Raw genomic sequence first — 19,498 nt, 5'->3', positions numbered from 1 at the left:
TTATTAGAGAGAGTTTCACCATGTTGGCCAGGCTGGTCTTGAATTCCTGAACTCGAGTGACCTGCCCTCAGCCTTCCAAAGTTCTGAGATTACAGGTGTGAGCCACTGTTCCCGGTCAGAGATGTCTGTTTAAAAGTTTGTGGCCAGGCATGGTATTTCATGCCTGTGATCCCAATTCTTTGGGAGGCTGTGGTGTGAGGATCACTCAAGGCCAGGAGTTTGAGATCAGCCTGGGCAACATAGAAAGATCTTGTCTCTGCAAAACACTAAAAAATTAGCTGGGCATAGTGTTATGTGCCTGTAGTCCTAGCCACTCAGGAACCTGAGGTGGGAGGATCCTTTGAGTCCAGGATTTCGGGCTAGCAATGATGGTGCCACTGCACTCCAGCCTGGGCAATGGAGCAAGATCCGGTCTTAAAAAAAAAATTTAATTTAATTTAAAAATAAAAGTTTGGGTCATCCAATTCTTAAATGCCTGGCTTGGAGCCTTGATGGTAGTTGATTTGTAAGAACATTCGTGTCTCTCATGACGAAGGAACAGGAAAGAATTGTGAAGTATGTTAACTCAGCACTACACAGTCTTTGCTAAGGTACTAGGGAAAGTCCTGTGGAAAGGAGAGTCACACACAAGAATGTTGAAACTCAGTGGCCCAGAGTTTCAGGGCAACATGGAGCTGACCTATTGGAACTGGCAATCAAGTAATGAGAATGTGAAAAAGAGATTTTGCAGCTAAGGAAACAAAAGTTACCCAGGGTCATCCTAAAAATGTTCCTGCATACCCTAGGAGATTATCCCCCAACCCCGTGTATGTTCAAATGGGAACTCCAGAAGTGGAGAAACAAGAATGATGGTTACCAGAAGAATGTGCCTGGGTTAATTATGAAGGAAATGACAGGGGTATGTAATACCAAGTGAGTCAGTATTCCTTACACTCTGTTTAAAGAACAAATGCTTGAAAGTGTGTAGAATGAGTCATTATCTTTTCAAACAAGTAATTTCAGTCTTCACCATTTCCACCCAGTAATTAATGGCCAACTTTGCGCTAAGGTTGTAGGTCTGTACATTTCTTCTAGAGTGTTTGCTTTAGTTTTCTTGTATGCAAGTTTATGTGTATGCACCCTAACTGTTCCAAGACTGGACTGCTGAAGAACGAGTGACTACAGCTTATTCATCTTTATGTTTTGCAGAGGCCCAGCACAGGGCTCCGTACTTATTAGGAACTTACTAAATGTTGTTTGGATTGAATGGCTCTGTGTAGAGGCTGTGAAGGCAGATAATGGAGAGCAGATCCTTGACTTAATTAGGTTCAATCAATGTATCATAAAATTCCCAGGGAAATTCAATTACAGGTCAAGGCTATGAAGCTAACAGTGGTATCTAAAACAGCCAGGATTATTATCAATCTTTTTTGACATTCAAAAGAATTTGACCCCAGCCCTGATGCCTACAAGGGGTATGTGTAAAAAGGATCTAGCTGGAAATATAAGAAAGAGAGTTCTAAAGTAGTGCCTTGAAATATATTTTAAGGAATCCTCCCATGTCTTTGGCAGCTTTTTAGAAGTCGCAATATCCAAGAAAAAAAGTATATTCCCTCTATAGTTTCCCACCTGACCGATTTTTGATATGGCACAAAATATAAGTACACGTACCCAGAAGTCAGAAATATCACATGCAGAACATCTTTGTGCCTCTGACCGACGCTTATTATAATGTTGCGTGACCACATTGATAAGGATGAGTGAACCTTGAACTGGCTGATAAATGAAAAATGACTTTTAGTTTCATGACAGCCCTGGAGAGATGACAGTCTCGGACTCCTGTCTTCTTCCTTATTCAGATATTGATCCCTGGCACCTGATTCTTAGGCCAAAGTTTTAAAAATCTACTTAGCTAGAACTATTTCCTATTATTGAAGAACTCAGTCAATGACAGAGCAAACTGTCGTTTCTTTCGGTGGTGCTATTTATCTTGACTTTAACTCTCACTTATGAAAGGAAACTCCAAGATCTTCATTTCCAACCTACACCTCTTGTCTGAGCTCAACCCTGCTTGCTAATTCATTGAAAATTTACTGATTGGGCATCTACTAGGTACCAAGTAGTATATTTGAGGCCGGAGATTTATTAAGACATGATCTCATCTTTTTTTTTTTTTGACACAGTCTTGCTCTGTTGCCCAGGCTGGAGTGCAGTGGCTCGATCTTGGCTCACTGCAACCTCTGCCTCCCTGGTTCAAGTGATTCCCCAGCCTCAGCCTCTCAAGTAGCTGGGATTACAGGTGCACGTCACCACGATCACCTAAGTTTTGTATTTTTTTTTAGTAGAGATGAGGTTTCACCATGTTAGTCAGGCTGGTCTCGAACTCCTGACCTCAGGTGATCCACCCGCCTCGGCCTCCCAAAGTGCTGGGATTACAGGCGTCAGCCACCACCATGCCTGGCCACAATCTCATCTTTTAAGGAACTCAGACTGTCAGGAAGATGGAAAAGTAGACCCATACTCATAATATAGGGTTATCAGTTCTCGGAAAAAAGCACAACCAGGGGATTCTGGAAGCATCAGACTTTCAGACTTGGATGTGTGGTTGGGGGGAACTTCCCAGGGGAGATGGCTTTCAAGTAGTTATTTCATCTCACCTAAAATTCAACATTTCAAATAAAGAATTCATAATTTTCTCTCTACAACCCTCATTGCTTCCTAATTTTTCTGTTGCTATAAAAAGTACTATTTTCTCAGTGATTCAGGCTTAAAACCTTGTGCTTCGATTTTTTTCATTCCATTCAGCTATTAAGTCCTATCAGTTCTTTTCTAACATTTCAGGTCCCTTACGCCCTGGGCACAGTAATGCCTGGGGGGACTTTGTTTTCTGCCTTTAGTCATCACAATTCCAGGCACTTAGGATTACCAAAGTTCAAAAAACAGAACAAACTAACCAGCTAAAACCACCTACTAGTCCACACCTCCATCACCTCATTTATGAATCACGGACCTGGCCTCCTAGCTGGTCTCTCTGGCTCCCAGGCCTGCCTACCAGGATCTATCCCACATGCTGCTACCAAGAATTTATTTGCCTGGAGCCTGTCTGACTTGATAATGTGACTTTAAAATGAAGAGAGTGGGACAGATAAAATATCTACCTAAACCTGTGAAACTAGCACACAGTAAATATGAGCACATATAACATTAAGAAGGGTAAGAGAACAGGAACTACAGTCGTCCCTTGATATCCTTGGAGGATTTGATCCAGGATCCAAGATACCCCTGTTAGCTTCATAGCCTTGACCTGTAATTTAATTTCTCTGGGAATTTTTATGATATATTGATCGAACCTAATTAAGAGCAGGAACTACAGTCATCCCTCGATATCCTTGGATCCAGGACTCCAAGGATACCAAAATCTGTGGATGCTCAAGTCTTGAATATAAAATGGTGTAGTTTTTGCATATAACCTATGCACACCCCTCCGTATACTTTAAATCATCTCTAGATTACTTAAAATACCAATATGACATACTTGTCATGTAAATTGTTTTGATCCTGTGTTGTTTAGGGAATAATGACAAGAAAAAGATTCTGTACATGCTCCGTACAGACACAACCCTTCTAGTTCTAACTACATTTTCCATCTGAGGTTGGTGGAATCCGTAGATGTGGAACCCTTAGATATGGAGTGCCAACCTGGCAATTCAGCAGGAAAGGCAACAGGGGAGCAATAAGGACGACATGAAGTACAGATGCCAAGGTACACGACAAGGTAACTGCATTTGTTTCCTGTAGCTGTTGCAACAAATGACCACAAACTTGGTGGCTTACAGCAACAGAAATCTATTCTGTCACCGTTCTGGAGGCCAGAAATCCAAAATCATGATCACTGGGCCCAAATCAAGGTGTGGGCAGAGTCACACTCACTCTCTCTGCAGGCTCTGGTTGGGGGAATCTGGGCCTTGCCTCTTCCAGCTTTTGGTGGCTGCTGGTATTCCTTGGCTTGTGGCTGCCTCACTCCAGTTTCTGCCTTTGTGGTCACATTGCCTTCTGCTTTCCTGTCTGTGGGTTCTCTCTGTGCCTTCCTCTTTTTTTTTTTCCTTTTTTTTTTAGATGAAGTTTCATTGTTGTTGCCCAGGCTGCAATGCAATGGCATGCTCTCGGCTCACCGCAACCTCTACCTCCTGGGTCCAAGTGATTCTCCTGCCTCAGCCTCCCGAGTAGCTGGGATTACAGGTGCATGCCACCATGCCCAGCTGATTTTTATATTTTGTATTTTTTTTTATTTTTAGTGGAGAAGGGATTTCTCCATGTTGGTCAGGCTGGTCTCAAACTCCTGACCTCAGGTGATCTGCCTGCTTCAGCCTCCCAAAGTGTTGGGATTACAGGCGTGAGCCACCACACCTGGCCCTGTGCCTTCCTCTTGTAAGAACATGTGTGATTGCTTTCAGGTTCCACTCAGATAATTCAGGATGATCTCCCCAAGTCAGAACCCTTAGTCACTCCTGCAAAGTGCTGTTTCGCATATAAAGTCAAGTTTACAGGTTCCAGAGATTAGGATGTGGAAGTCTTTCTGGGAGGCCATTATCCAGCTTACTATAGTAATAAACTAACTTTTAGATCATGACCTAGGCCTATATACCTGATCTTATAGTTAGTTACCTTAGAATTAGAGCTGGGTTTTAGACATGTGGATGAAGCACAGGACATTTCTTTGCAGAGAAACAACACAAGCAAAAGCCCCCAGGTAGCTACAAAAATGCAGGAAAGAGAATAGGGACCAGGCCACTGGATTGGAAATGCTATCTGGGACAATTTATTGTAGCTGGAGATCAGGCCAGCTACCTAATGAAAGAGGGACCACATAACAGAAGAGTTGGAGTGTTGCGGACCTGCTCTGATAGAGGGAGGAGGCTGTTGTTTCTTTTACAGGAATTACTGTCTTGGAAGCCCTGTTGTAGGAGGATCAGTCTGTGGGCCTTGTGAAGGCCACTCTATTTCTATCTAAGAAACTTTATGCAGAAGCTTAAGTTAATGGTCCAGAAACCCAGATTCCACCATCTGGATACCATCTAAGATTTTCCCCTCAAATTGCTACTAACAGGTCCAGACTTAGACAAAACTGTGAAGAAAATCTAAACTCTACCATAGCCCACCAGATCTTTTATGATTTGGCCTAAACACCCCTTCAACATCACACGTCATTTTCTTCATTCCCCATTAGTTCCCTCTCAATCCTTTTTTTTTAATTTTTAGATAGACTTTTGCTCTTGTTGCCCAGGTTGGAGTCCAGTTGTGTGATCTCAGCTCACTGCAACCTCCACCTGCCAGGTTCAAGTGATTCTCCTGCCTCAGCCTCCTGAGTAGCTGGAATTACAGGCACCTGCCACCATGCCGGGGTATTTTTTGTATTTTTAGTAGAAACGGGGTTTCGCCATGTTGGTCAGACTGGTCTCGAACTCCTGACCTCAGATGATCCACCCGCCTCGGCCTCCCAAAGTGCTGGGATAATAGGCGTGAGTCACCGCGCTGGGCCTGCCCTCTCAATTCTTTGAAGACATCAAACTCATTTCTGCCTCAGGATTTTTGAATGTGCTATTTTCCCTCCCCCACAGCATGGTCTTCTCCTTCAATTTGCAGGGTTGGCTCTATCTCCTCCTTTTCATCCCAACCTGAATGTCACTTGTTTCAGAAACTCCCCTTTGACCACCTGGAAAATCTACGTAAAGCAAGCTCTCCATTACTATATCTCTTGGTTTTCTCACAGCACTTGCCACAGTTGGTGATGATATGTAGTTTTTCTTCTACTTGTTTATTGTCTGCCTCTTATCATCTTTACAAAGGAGAACCATTTCTTTTTTTTTTTTTTTTTTTTTTTTTTTTTTTTTTTTTTTTTTTGGAGACGGAGTCTCACTCTGTTGCCCAGGCTGGAGTGCAGTGGCCGGATCTCAGCTCACTGCAAGCTCCGCCCCCCCGGGTTCAGGCCATTCTCCTGTCTCAGCCTCCCGAGTAGCTGGGACTACAGGCGCCACCACCTCGCCCGGCTGGTTTTTTTTTTGTATTTTTTACTAGAGACGGGGTTTCACCGTGTGAACCAGGATGGTCTCGATCTCCTGACCTCGTGATCCGCCCGTCTCGGCCTCCCAAAGTGCTGGGATTACAGGCTTGAGCCACCGCGCCCGGCCAGGAGAACCATTTCTTGGCCTTCATGCATTCAACAAATATTTATTGAGCACTTACAATGTGCCAGACACTGTAGCAAATACTGGGAGGCAGCAATGAACGAAAAGATGCAATCTCTGTTGTCAGGGAACTGACATTCCAATGGAGGCAGACAGTCAATGTGCAAGTGAATGTACAACATGTCAGGTGAAGATGAGCACCAGGAGGAAAAATCCAGCAGGATAAAGGAATAGAAAGGTAGGGTGCAGGATGCTGCTTTCTGAGAGATGATCAGGAAAGGTCTCCCCCAGGTGACATCTCAGCAGAGACCTGAAGAATGTAAGGAGCCAAGCCATGCAGTTATCTGGAGCAAGAGTTTTCTAGGTAGAGGCAACAGTAAGTTGAAAGGCTGTGAAGTGGGAGAAGCTTGGCTGGCATGTTTGAGAAAAGCAAGGAGGCCAGAGTGGCTAAACTGGAGAGAGCAAGTGTATGAGGGCTGGTAGACTCAGTAAATACTTTATATTTCACTCAGAGAGACGTGGAAGTTGTTGGAGAGTTCTGAGGAGGGGAGTGATTTGCTATAACTTACATTTTTCGAGGATCACTCTGACAGTTGACCTAAGAATAGGCTATATAAGATGACAAGGATTATAGCAATGAGATCAGTTAGGAAACTATTAGCTGGGTGCAGTGGCTCATGCCTATAATCCCAATACTTTGGGAGACTGAGGCAGGAGGATCGTTTGAATCCAGGAGGCAGAGGTTGTAGTGAGCCAAGGTTGGGCCACTGCACTTCACCCTGGGTGACAGAGCGAGACTCTCCCTCAAAAGAAAGAACAAAAGAGAGAAACAGAGAAAGAGAGAAGGAGAAATAAAGAAAGAAAGAAAGAAAGAAAGAAAGAAAGAAAGAAAGAAAGAAAGAAAGAAAGAAAGAAAGAAAGAAAGAGAGAGAGAGAGAAAGGAAGGAAGGAAGGAAGGAAGGAAAGGAAGAAAGGAAGATGGAAAGAACAAAGTGAGATAAAGGAAGGTCTACAGGCCAAGTGAAGCAAGGTTTTCAAGAAGGAAGAAGCGATGGACTCTTGGAAGGCTGCTGGCAGGCAGAGCCAGATGTCTGTCTTGTAAGCTCTTCTCTTCTCTTCCAGTAGTAGATGCTACTTGAATATTTTTTTTAATGAATAAAGAAACAAGGTGAGGTTTGTGCCTTTATGAGTCTTACAAAGGGGTAATTTGTGCATTTTTGAGGTGGAGCTAGAGCAGGTTTATTGATCCAGATGAGAGAGTCTTAATTCAGAGCCTCGAACTTACCAAGGTAAAAACAACATAAGGTGTCTTAATAGCAATGCTGTCCCTCCAGAGTACCAACAGGTGAAAAACAGGAGGCTAAGAATTTCTGTTTCCTCACAACCAGGCAGTGGCCATTAGGTGGTGATGGGCAGACAAAGGCTTGGAGAGATTCTCAGCCGCCTAAGTGTCCTGTGTGTCTGACATGAAGCGAGACAGCACTTCTAAAAGATTCCAGCAGCAGGGATAGAGGGAATATCCAGTTATCTTTGGCTGTCTGGGGCTATCACCCTGCCTCTCCCCAGATGAGCTGAATCTTTTGCGACTAGCCAAAGGTCAGGTACCCACCAGGTTGATGAGTCACCACGGGAGTGGCCAGACCTTTCAAGTGGGGGCTCCATGGGCAAAACAAACTCATCAATTTGTTTAAGACAGTGCTGCCTAACAGAAATATAATAAGTATTACATTGTATATTATATTGCATATTATCTATATTGCATGTTATCATACAAAATATGTATTATAATACAAAATATGAAATTTCAAAATTTTTAGTAGTCACATTAAAAACTTTAAAAAGTGAAATTCATTTTAATAATATATTTTATTTAACCTAACATATCCCAAATATCATTTCAACATGGAATTAATGTACAATATTATTAAAAGACATTTCATGTTCTTTCATCTATTTACTTATTATTATTATTATTTAGTTTTTTAGAGACAAGGTCTTGCTCTGTCACCAAGGTTGGCGTGCATTAGCGTGAACATAGCTCACTGTAATCTAGAACTTTTGGGCTCAAGCAGTCCTCCTGCCTTGGCCCAGTGTTGGGATTACAGGAATGAGCCACCACATTCGGCCACATTATTTTGTCTTTTTCGTAATGAGTCTTTGAACTCTGTTGTATATTTTACACTAACAGCACATCTCAATTTGAAACAGCTACACACGGCTAGGGCCACTGTATTGGACCACACAGGTAAGAAAAAAAAACTTGCCTTTGAGCTGGCACAGTGGCATGCACCTTTAGTCTCAGCTACTCAGGAGGCTGAGGTGGGAGGATCACTTGAGCCCAGGAGTTCGTGGCCAACCTGGGCACCATAGTGAGATCCCGTCTCAAAACAACAAAAACTCTGCCTTTACAAGCCAATCACGCATATGCATTTCCAATGTGGCACTGACACCTAAATTCAGAGCTACCTCAGCTAGCTTTATAGCTAAGGATTACAGGTATTAGCTTCTTTAGGGGAAGTCTGGAGACCAAGGAAGAGGGTCGCATCAGATGCTTGAGCTCCAAGGAGAGGAAATCGTACCGACAGTGTCCCTCTCCCTTTCTAGACCGTTGTCCTCACAACCAGGTGCTGGTTCTCAAGCTGCTCAAGACCTTCTATGCCAGAGAGAGAACTGAATGTATAAACTAGATCCCAGGAAACCCTGCCAATGTCAGCAGGAAGAGGAGAACAAACACTCTGTGAGCTTCCACCTTTTCCTAATTCCTTCCCAAGACTTCAAAGTCCTACAGATGCTTCTTCTTCTCTTTCACCAGCTGCCCTGTGCCTGGGAAATGTCCATGCTTCTATAAGCCCTCTTGGTGAGTTGTAGGCATCTCAGCAGATCAAGGCCTGGATACACAAACTGTGAGTGACTCGATTTGTCCTACATCCTGCAACACTGACATTTAGAACAATTATGCCTTCGGACAAGAATATTTAACTTAAATTAATATATGATGGTAGGCCAAGTGCAGTGGCTCACGCCTGTAATCCAGAACTTTGGGAGGCCGAGGAAGGCAGATCACAAGGTCAGGAGATCAAGGCCATCCTGGCTAACACAGTGAAACCTTGTCTGTACTAAAAATACAAAAAATTAGCTGAACGTGGTGTCACAGGCCTGCAGTCCCAGCTACTCAGTAAGCTGAGGCAGGAGAATTGCTTGAAGCCTGAGGTGGAGGTTGCAGTGAGCTGAGATCGCGCCACTGACTCCAGCCTGGGAGACACAGCGAGATTCCATTTCAAAGGAAAGAAAAAAAGAAATTAGTATATGATGGTAAAATTTTGGGGAGCACTGCCCCTGAATGAAGGAGAGAGGGTAATTTTTGGATGACAGGGTGCACTGACTCTTTGCACAATGGGCTGATTTGTTACCTAATCCTGTGTCTCTTTCCTGTTTCTGCAAAGGCTGTTTGGACTCTGCCTGTAGGCTTAGTACTCCTCGAACCGGAAAAAGGACGGTAAATTGGCGCCTCACAGCTGGTCCTTCTCTGAACATGACATTCTGTTTGGGAAATATAGCCCTTGCTTTTTCCACAGGACCCAGTCCAGTCCTAGTCCTTGACTCTCCCAGCACCATCCAGCCTTGCACACCCAGGCTCAGCATCCCCTAGTTACTTTGGTGATCCAGCCCAGCCTGGCAGTGTATTTCAAGCCCCATCCCTGCTTCCCTCCCTGCAGGTGTGGTTTGGATTTAGTCTTAATGATAGTAATAGCTCTGTTTATGGAGCACCTATGATGGTGCCAGGCACTGAGCTTGGCGCGTCATACACGTTGCATCATTGAATCATCACAACAACCTTGCCAAGTACATGTTGTTATCCCCATCTTAAAAATAAGGCAACCACAACTCAGAGATGTTGATTAACTAGCTGATGGTCTCACAGTCAGCAAATGGCAGCATCAAGACTAAACCCCAATTAGTCAAGTCCAGAGTATAGATCAAACTCTGCCACCCCAAAGTCTCACTGCCCCTGCCCAATATCAGCTACATCTGGAGTGGGTCCAACAAGCTCCAGCTTCCCATCTCACCCTCATACGTGTGTGCCCTGTCTATGTGACTGTGTGTCTGCCCTGGCTCCTGACTTTTATTTCTGCGACTGAAGCTCTGCCCTGACCCCGGGTTACTTTGCTGAGGACCTCATATCCCTCCTGGGGCCTTGCCTACCTCCCCTTCCTGGAGGCTGGGCCTGGTCCCTCCAGTTGCTAGATGGAGTCTTGTAGTCAGTTGGCCAGGACTTTCCCAGAACCATGAACCCCGTCCTGCTTGACTACATGCATGACCGATACCTAGAGATGGCTGTGTGTTATTGCCTTGCTTCCTGTCAGTCCCCCTTTAATGCTCAAGCACATGTATGTCAGCCCATGTTGGGACTACTACCTATAAGGTCACTATATACACACACACACACACACGTGTAAATATATATACACATGTGTGTATATATATGTGTGTGTGTATATATATATAGTGCTTACACACAAGCTTACAGTTTGCTATGAAACTGCTTTGGGAGGTATCCTATATACCTGGATCCTCCATTCTTCTCTTGCTTCCTAGTTTCATGATTTCCCATCAAGCTCTTTAACTTTATTCTCAGTCAAACTCATTTGATGACCCAATTTTAGATTTGCTCTCGAAGACTCGACATTGACGCTCAGTCTGTGCTTTCATTCAGCCTTTGCCACAATAACCATCGCCCTAGGTAAGACCTGCCATGTCCAGCGACCTACCGTAGCTCATGGGATTTGTCCCTGCAATTTTGCCTGGTCCTGCCTGACAGGAGACACAGGCACCGGGCCCCTGCTGGCAGATTTGAACACTGGCACCAGCCCGTGTCAGACCTTAGTTTGTGGTTTGGACAGCTGGCTTCTTTCCTTGGGGCTGAGCCAAAACCCAAATTAATCCCTGTTGCTTGGTCACTGCCAATTTTTAGCTCATTCTTTCAGTGCTCACCCACCATTGAGATCCCAGCATGCTGTGTAGCCAAGTCAGCCCAAATGACAGCCTCCACATTCCCCCAACTTTCAGAAAGTCCCTGACTAGACCTCGGTGCCCTGTTCTCACTTCAGTACTCCCTTTCTTCAGGGCTGGGGGCTGCCTGGGGTTCCCAGGACCCAGTGCCTGGCTTTCCCCTACCGTGCTGCCCACACTGCTGTTGGTCCCATCCACATATGGACCTCACTGACACCAACTGCCTGCCTGGATCGCTGCCGATTGCCTCACTCCATGGAGTTCTGGCAGCCAGCAAGACAGCCAACCAGGGCCAGGCTGTGCCCCCGACACTCACCACCTTGTAACTACCCCAATCACATGTTCCACGAGGTGGTCTGCCTGCCCATTCCTCATCTGGCCTCTCTCCCTGACTCTGTTGTTCAAAATCTTAATGTGCTCTGATGGAAATGAATGACTGCCCATGGTTCTGAAAACAAGGGATCTACCTGTGGCCCTTCCCATGTGTCTTGCAACTTATCCCCTTTCCCCGGATTGTACTGATTTCTAGAAGCTTCATCCATATAATCCATCACCTTCTAAATTGGGTTTTGGGCTCCTTTAAGGTGATAATCATGTCTTATCCTGAATTAATGTGGTAAATCCTGAGTCCTTACTATACCCTTTTCCCTATGCTAGATCCTAGGGTGGGGTGAGTGGATAGGGGGCAGCACACACGCAGCCTCATGAATAAGAAAGAGCCTTCGAGAGAGGGAGAGCGTGTGACTGATCATCTGCATTGGGAGATTTTGAGAGTTATAGCAATTCTAAAGAATCATTTGTTTTATAGCAAGTGTAAACTAGGACTATCATGGACCACTGGAAATTATGATTACATTTCTTATGTATTGTTTGGTTCAGCCCTCACAGGCCCAGCACACTGAATGAACTGATCTGCAAGCTAGGGACAGTGCTGGTGCCAGGCACAGAACCTCCATCTCTCAACTCCCACCTCTTGCTGATTCTGTTGTCTTTCATTTGAATCTTTGCCCCTTAGAAATTTGTAATCTAATTAGCAAATCTACAAGAATCATGGAAAACACAAGGCAATGTATGATTAACTGCCAAGTAAATGATACAGACAGTTTGTTCTATACAAACTGTGTTCTGTGGTACCCTAGGGTTTCTCAGGCTTTCAATAGAGAGATGCCCAGGTGGCCACACTTTGCATCTACCAGAACCCCTCTGTGTGTGTGTGTGTGTGTGTGTGTGTGTGTGTGACATGGTCTTGCTCTGCCATCCAGGCTGAAGTGCAGTGGTATGATCACACCTCACTGCAGCCTTGACTTCCCAGGCTCAATCAATCCTCCTAACTCAGCCTCCCAAGTAGCTGGGACTATAAGTGCACCACCACTATAGGCTAATTTTTTTTAAATATTCTTTTTTGTCAAGATTGGGTTTCACTGTGTTGCCCAGGCTGGTCTTGAAATCCTGGGCTCAAGCGATCCTCCCACCTCGGCCTCCCAAGGTGCTGGGATTTACAGGCATGAGCCACTGCACCAAGCCAGAACGCCTCTTCTTATATCTGGTTTTCATATTGGTTTCTGCAGATTTTTGTCCTTAATAAAGAGTCCTATGGCTTTAAAAAGTGTGCAACTTTTGTGGTAGAGAATAAATAGAACGAAGGGTCAGGTAAGGGAGGGTTCTCTTTGTGTTGGTGGGTTTCGGAAGCTAGGGTACGTATGTTGGGTCTTAAAAGATGGGCAGAATTGAGGCACTTCTAATGTACTTCCAACCACATCCAACTCAATATCATGATCCAAGTTGTTGCTTGAGAGATGCTAGTTGACTTTCTTGGCCCTCATGTACACACGAGTACATTTTGTGGTTTAAAAAAGTGCTATAATAATAGCTAGCCAACATGACCTCATGTTTATTTCTCTGATTCCTGCTTCCTGATTCATTACATGTTCTGACTCTTCCTACCTTATTCCTAATACACCCTTAGCACTGAATTTCCCAGTAATGAAAGTATGAAGGTGGACAGGACCACCCACGTCCCCCAGCATTAAGGAATACTGTTGACCTGATACCTAGCAATGACAGTGGCGCTGCAATAGTGCTGCCTGTCCACAGGTCGGCCAGCTGGTGGGGGCCAGTGGCTTATGGGTAGTTATTGGTCTAATGGCAGCTAACTGAATCCCACCTGGTAGGACATTGTGAATGACCTTTGCCCCATTCACACAGGAAACGGAAGTGCTCATGAGCTCCACTGGTGCTGGGAGCACAGCTCTCTGACCTGCAGTGACCCGCAGAGCTCTCGACACCTGCAACAGAGTGAATCTGAAGGAGCAATTCAGAGGCTTATGAATAAAGCCCTGCTGGTTCGTCCAGCAGCCTCGTTGGTTGTAAATTCATACGGATGGAGCACAGAGTTTCCTGCACACTTACAGAATACACCAAACAGAAAAGGCAATGGAAGAGAAACTGACTTTACGTTACGTCTAAGCCTTTGGGCTCAGCCATTTTATGGCTACCATGGTGTCAAAGGATGTGCAATAAGCTACAGTTCTAGTTCAGTGTTTAGTGAGGATTTTTTTTGGCCTTAATTTGCCCAGAGTTTAGACTATTTTCAAAAATAGCTAAATTCATTTCCATCACATCTACAAAGAGGTTTTCAAAAAGTAACCAGCCTAGCTTTCTACTCTTCAAGGATGCATCAGTACCTTTCTGTGACCCCAGAGGAAGTGGAGGGAACCCTCTCTGCCCCTCTCTGCAAGATGGAAAATCAATTTTGTAATTTCTTATGGAACCATAAATCTCTACCACACACAAGACAGAGAACTAGAATGTTTATACTCATCCAAATGATAAACAAACAACCTAGTGAATTGCTATCTTATGCTTGATATGTACTCTGTATGTAAAATGAACAGAACATGATTCAGAGCTCAAGTTTTCACTGATTCTCAGGAAGAAAATGCCTTGGATAGTCTTACACACAAGGGCAATTAATAGCCTTATTTAGTTTCAAACATACCCTCTAACAATTGCTATTCCTTGAGTATCATAAGAATTTTACATATATCATCTCATTTTAGCTTCATCAGGACACTAGAAAGTAGGTATCATTAGCACGGTTTTACAGAAAAGGTGATAGGCACAGGAAATTGATTGACTTTCCCAAGGCTGCAGAGCTGAGCTTGGAATCCACATCTCTTGGAAGCTCATGCTGTCAATCACCATGCTGTACCCTCTTATCAAAGACCTAATCAAATATTGATTATTGATTTCTCTGTAATTAATTTTCAACAATACATTTTTGATCAGGGAGAAAGCACCTAGAACAGAGTCCTAGAAGGCAGTCAATTCTAAATGAATGCTTTTCTTTCCGGAAGATGCACTAGGTTAAAGAACAAATGAAATGATCAAGAAAAGAGCTTGGTATTGCGTGCAAGCCATATGAAGTGCTTGTCAAAAGCATATTTAAAAACCAAAGATTCAACCCTTTTGTCACCTAGCCATGTTGAGGCATGGCAAAGACATTTTCCTGTAACACCTAAGGGAAGTTATTCTCTTGGGAAATTAATAGTTATTTAGCACTGGCTGAAACAAGGTAAATTTATCAAATTTAGACATACATCGGGGAAAGGCAGACACATGCCTTCTGGAAATCAGCAGTGGGTAGCATAAAACCTGTATACTGGGTACTGCTACACCTTTGCATTTTGATTTTTGCAACATTTTCGGCTCCATTTAACAACCTGACTGCATTACAATGTGTGTTACAAGGATTTGGACTCATGTCTTTTAGGTGGTAAAATGAATGCATTCATGAGCTTTCATGAGCTTCAGGAACACAAACAGGAAATCAATTTATACTGAGCGGCAACTAAGGATTAGAAAAAAAAATTGGGTGTCAGGAAGAGAATTGACATGCGGGAAGCAAACAAGAACAGGATTTCAAGGAAGACAGAAAAGAATAACAGCATGTAGAATAAAGGTTAATAAGTAAGCTAGACAGGTCTTAGCTTCTAAAAAGATGAGTTGGTAAAGTTCTGGACTGACTGATAATTAAGGGATTGGAGTTGACTCCCAGCTTTATCTTTGACGTATGTGATTTTGAGAAACACAATTATTCTGTGTCTCAATTTCTTTATCTGTAAAACGGACTCATTGAACCACCTACTCAACTCTCCTTGTCGGTATAAAGATCACCAAGATAAAGATTACAAAATGTACTGCACGCATATGGGACACACCACTTATTGTAAGCAGCACTATGTTTTACTTTCAATTTCCTGTAACTAAAGTATACTAAAGCAATATTCTAAGGCAAATCCTCAGGTACTCATCAAAGTTTCTTGTCCTGGATGAATTACTTCCCTATTTTCTTTTTAAAGTTCTTATTTGGAATGAGTAAGAAATAGAAACTTTATTAGTTACTCCAAGGTTTATATATGAAGCCTGAACAGGATTATGTATCTAAATTGAATCCTCAATTTCAGGTTTATTTAAAAGCATATGGATTGTGAAAATAGGAAATTGGCTGTTTTATCCTGTGGAACACACATTTTATGATAAAGCCATTCATAAAATATATTTATCATATATTGTTATATACAATGTAAATTTTTAAATGAGGGCATTGTTTTTTAAAAGATAGGAAAAATTAATTCGTTAGTGTGGGAAAACAAAGAGGATTGCTAATATCTTGTCATGCTAATTTAGCATAGGAGTTTAATAGTATAGGAAGATTCCATCAACCCCAAGTTCTTTTGGGAGTTGTCAAAGACCGCCTCCAAAATCACAGCGGCCTGGAAATGGGTGTATCTTCTCATAGATGCTATACAGAGTTTAGCTATGGACTTAACTGTCTCAAGGCACAATATTCCCTAAGTGGACTGGCAAAATACTGTGAGATGGAAATTTACCAGCAACACTATAACTATTTAGACACTGCTGCCATCTTGAAAGGTCACTGGATTCATTCTCAGGATATCATCCAGATAAATTGTGGAAAAGAGGTCATGGGCTGCTTGGAATGGGAGCTCTGTAGGATAGAATTTCAGTTCTGGCATTCCTTTGCTTCCCGTCCTTCATCTTGGGGTAACAATGCATCTGGCCCAACTCATATTTCCTCAGGGCAGCTCAGTTCCAGTTGAGCTGTGTAGACCAAGAAGGGAGAAAACTTGGGCCCTGCCTTTAGAGAGCTCTTTCTCAGTTGACAGAGGATAGACTAGTCATGACTGGAAAATACATGGCATGCTGTGAAACAGAGGAAGGTACCCAGGATCAAGTGTAGCTCAGCAGGGTGAGTGAGAATCACAGAGAAGAGTAGTAAGAGAGCAGAGAAAGCTGCGATGGGCATCTCTTACCAACACCATCTATACAGCAATGCCTGAATCAGAGCACACTTTAAGCCCAAGTCTGCACCTGGCAGCACTTCCTTCTTCAAAATAAACTGAATAAAGACTTCTGGGTTCCTATCGTGTGCCATGCCCTATGTTTGGCAGTGGGGCTGCTGCGGAAACATGTGACATCTTGGTTGCTTACCATCCACTCCACCTTTTCTTCTGGTAGCAGCCCTTGAATTTCTTTTAGGGGGCCACTCCCACCTACCCCTGCTTAGTCGGCTAGGCTTAGATAGGCTCCACCCCCAGTTCCAGGCTGGAGCATGTGACTGAGGTCTGGCCACTCACGGCACTGAATTCCCTTTGCTAGTGATTCCTGTAGTGACTGAGTCACTCAGGTTCCTCCAATAGCAATGAACCAAGGGCCTAAGTGAGATGTACCAGGGAGATATTTTCCTCCTGAGGTTACTTACCGAAATGGTGACGTGAGCCTGGAATGGCCAGGAGCCACCACATAGGACCTAAAATAAACCCACACTGCGGGAGGCAGAGCAAAGACAGAGAAAAATGGAATTCTGAAGATATTATTAGAGCCACTAGATCCAGGCTAGATCAATCTGGCCCTAGCCCTGAACTTCTCAATTACACGGGCCAGTAGATTTTCTCCTCCCACCCCGTCTTCTTGGCTGAAGCCAGTTTGAATTAGTTTTTGTCTTTTGCCACCAACACTGAAAGAGTTTTGATATAGAGACAGATGAAAAGACAGCATTCCTGATCCTGAGGCGGCAGACATGTAAACTCAAGTGTGGTAAGTGTGAATGTGGAGATATGTTCCCAGTGTGGTGCGGGCAGAGGAGAGGGAGAGGCTGATTCTGTCTGGGGGAGGGAGTGCCTTCATCCTGGGAAGGGCAACAGTTGGTGCCTAGCCTATACCCCTGCTGACCATAAGACATACACAATCTCTATTCCTCACATGCCTCAAGCTAATTAGTTCTAGGAAGATCCAGTGGTCTGGAAAAAATTTCTGGCAACTCCCTTTCTTCTCCAATTTCCCCTAGACTGTGCATTTCCATTAACTGGCAGATATTGCTGAAGACTGCACAGTCTTAGTCAAAGACCGAGCAGGTGAAAATGGCAAGAGAAAATGTTTTTCTCTCTTTAGAGAAGCAGTAATTGGCATTAAGCCCTCTCCGCTGCAAGAATAGGTCATGTAAATGACGAAAATAACAAAGGCAAATATTCTTATTGCACTGTCACGTATTTCTTATGGCTGGATATACTCTCCAAAAGGATCTACTGAAAAGTACTAAATTCCTAGATTCATAATGGCTCCTGTGCCTTCCTCCAAGCTGTACAGCCTACCTCAGCTTTCAGTAACTGCTGAGTAACTGCTGTGACTATGCTTTGGATTTGGAAGGTTTGCTTAATAAAGACTGGCACAGGCGTGGTGGTGGGCGCCTGTAATCCTAGTTACTTGGGAGGCTGAGGCAGGAGAATCGCTTGAACCGGGAGGCGGAGGTTGCAGTGAGCTGAGATCATGCCACTGTACTCCAGCAGTCTGGGTGGCAGAGAGAGACTCTGTCTCAAAAAAAAAAAAAAAAAAAAAAAAAAAAGACTGGCAATATTCTGTGGGACACGGTGTCTTTAGTTGCAGACTGGCATGGGGGAGGCAGAATAATGAAGTGGAAAGAATTCAGCCTTAGACTCAGATGGATCTATTTTGCTTTCTTACAGCACTCAATCAAGATAATTCACTTCTCTAAGCATTGATCTCCTTGTTTGTAAAACGAAGATAACAGTACTTTGTTCCCAGGGTTTCTGTGGAAATGAATAAGATCAAGTGCCCAGCACATTGCTGGTCATATTCTATATTCGTTATGAAATGAATGAACGAATAAGTGGTCGTAATCAGTGTATACATTCTATTTGACTTCTGTCCTTAGGAAAAAAAAATCAAGATTTTATAAATATTTAGCCAGACCTGTACTTCCCCTTCTCCAAGCTCAGTGTACCCCAGCTTAGTCTGTTCTGTCCCCAAAGTGTGAGGGATAGAGTTCTTATCTGCACTTACAAAGTAACAGAAAAACCAGTGAGCCGTGTGTCCAGCTGGGATCACAGTGGGGAGGACAGGTTAAAGTGACAGCTGGCTTGGGAGAGAAATCCTCTCTGAAAGAGTGCAGGGCTCTATGGCAGGCTGTAGCACCCTCACTGACTGAGATCAGAGGGTGGATTTTGTCTCCATATTCACCTGCACAGTCACCTGAGCTGGGGTGATTCTGTAACACAGCTCAGTTTCCTTGCAGAGGCCTCAGTAGAGTGCAAGCTCCATGAGGGCAGGGATCTTATCTTTCATTCACTGATGCACCCCAGTGCCTAGATAGTGACTGGCATACAGTAGACATACAGTATTTAGAAATCTCCCTACAAACACCTGAATCTAGAGCCCCAACTGCATTCCCTTCCCCGGTCTCTCTCTAGGGCTCTGTCTGGATTTCTGAAAACATGAAGGGACTGATTACAAATCTCCTTGCCAGATAACAGGCTATTCCTCATTCTCCCAGCCTTGGCTACACAGGTGAGTATCCAGAAACCTTAAGCAGTGCTGAAGATGGAGAGAGATATTTTTGATGGCTCAAAAGAGATTGGACTGGGCAGGTGAAAAGGCCAAGTTGACTTTCTGGTGTCCCTTTTCCAGACCTGAAAAACACCCACAAAGTTTAATTTCAGCCAGGCATGGTGGTGCACGCCTGTAGTCCCAGTTACTTAGAAGGCTGAGGCAGGAGGTTCACTTGAGCCCAGGAGTTCCAGGCTACCCTGGGCAACATAGTGAGATTCCCCTTCTCCAAATAAATAAATAAATTTTAAGAAAGTTTAATTTCCAGCTGGGTATTCTGCAACATGCATATGTATATAAGGGAATGCATTAAACTCTTAGGAATTGAGACCTCTGCATAATAGTAGCTCAAGCTAATTTTGTTTTTCTTTCTCATAACCAGAAGTCTGGGGTAGGTG

The sequence above is a fragment of the Chlorocebus sabaeus genome, chromosome 17 (assembly GCF_047675955.1).
Source record: "Chlorocebus sabaeus isolate Y175 chromosome 17, mChlSab1.0.hap1, whole genome shotgun sequence".
NCBI lineage: Eukaryota > Metazoa > Chordata > Mammalia > Primates > Cercopithecidae > Chlorocebus > Chlorocebus sabaeus.
The sequence above is the reverse complement of the archived record's forward strand: the minus strand, read 5'-3'. Positions refer to the sequence as shown.